Source organism: Aythya fuligula, chromosome 2 (assembly GCF_009819795.1).
Source record: "Aythya fuligula isolate bAytFul2 chromosome 2, bAytFul2.pri, whole genome shotgun sequence".
Classification (NCBI taxonomy): domain Eukaryota; kingdom Metazoa; phylum Chordata; class Aves; order Anseriformes; family Anatidae; genus Aythya; species Aythya fuligula.
Window position 1 is genome coordinate 115,440,460 of NC_045560.1, and position 1,910 is coordinate 115,442,369.

Consider the following 1,910-nt stretch of genomic DNA (forward strand, 5'->3'; position numbering starts at 1 on the left):
CACTCTGGCTGAGGTTCGGGCAGGCAGTGCTACGCAAAGCCGCTCACAACTGGGCCCAAGTAGAAAGGGTTTTCACCCAAGTTGGTTCAGCTGGAGGAGCAGGCACAGTACCTCTTTCTATTATCCACCAGGAAAGAAGAGCAGATGTTTGTGACTGTGTTTTGAGCTCAAGGTGACCACAAAGGCCACCAGGAGGCCAAAGGGGCCAACGAAGGAGATAGCCAGTATCTGCAGCTCGACTACCAGGGCACAAGCAGAGGGAGTGACGGATTGTTGGGATTCTTCAAGGCCATAAGCACTTCCCTGCATGGCCAGCCTCCTGGAGGGAGCAGCTGTTTTGTTTTTTAAATAGATTTATTGCTGATAACCCCACCAAGCTTTAAGCTTTTGATGGTGGATGATGGACAAATACCCAAGAAAGAATGGAAGCTGGAAGAAAACACCCTATCTTGCAAAACTCCAGGATGGTTCCCCACACATGTTGAGGCACGGCCCAGGAAATGCTTTCTTTTGCGTGCTGGGGACCAGCACTCCGCATGCTTCCTTGGCAATCCTGCTGGGGACAGCCATGTCCTGGTTGCAGCCTGCTAGGTCATGCTTGTCAAGTCTTGTGTACATAGTGAGGATTTGAAGGAACCATAACTCACCACAGAGCAGTGTGAATACAGTCCCTGTCACTCTGGTATTTCAGCCCTAGCATAACCATGCTGTGTTATTTTTAGATAAGAAAATTACAGACTTCGTTTTTCCTTTTGAAGCCAGAAGATAAGTGTCTAGGGCCAGTCCCAGGGTTACCTCGTGGCTGGATGCTAACCAGGCATTTCCATTAGTTTGGGTCTGTGCATTCCTCCCATGACCATTTACAAAACACAGCTTCACTAGAAGCAATGCATTTAATCTGATGAATGTTCTGCCAGCACTAGCACCTGATGATAACATCTAAGTGTTGATAAAAGGTGGGGATTTTGTGTGTTTTCTTTTCCCTCAAACGGCATCATATGTGGCAGACATGATGCCACTGCTCTCTGCACTCACAGCAGTGACAGAAAACTCAGATTTAATCCTTGGTTGAAATGTTGAATAAGTGCTAAAGATTAATGTCTTCACGATGCAATACTAATTCACCTACAATTAGCACTCTTCTGTACCATTTGTCCCACATACTGATATTTTTATTTTTTTTATTTTTTTATGAATGGTAGAAGTTTGAACAAAAGAAAAAGTGGTAGGAGAATGCTGTAACCTAGCCCCAAGATTAACCTAGCCCTGAAAATTAACTATTAGTAACAGTAGTCTTTTTTTTTTTTAATCAATAATCTCTTGTCAGTGGAGATTCACTGTTAATGCTCTACTCCAATGTATTTATTACAGCACTAACAAATCTGTGTTGATTACTGAGCAAGAGAAGTTATGAATAAACAATACTTAGCAAAGGCAAGACTTGTGACACAGTCCTTACTGTTAAAGCCTGTTCTTGGGCCTGAGTTTTAACAACTATAAAACAGAGACACTGTCTTCTGCCACGTGGTTTGTAACATGCTTTGGAAGCATAAAAGAGTTTGACTCAAAAGCCCAGTAACATGAGCTGTTGTTATCTTACTTGAAGACTTAAAGAATTTAGTGCTCTTAATCAGCAGGCAGAATTCTTTTTTTTTTTTTTTTTCTTTTCTTTTTTTTTTGTCAGAAGTTAGCAAGAAAGAAACTTTTATTTCATCTGTATCTTCAAGGTAGTCCTTCAGGCTATTTGGGAAATCCCAAACTTAGTTATATCTTTAAACTTTTTATATGCAGTGGAAAAGCCATTGTTTTCACCTGGTCTTAATGCTGAATAAAGAATAGAAAAAATGCAGTACAGTTCTTTATTTCAGATTGCATAAAAATACAGAAGTTCACTTCCTCTAATTGTTGGA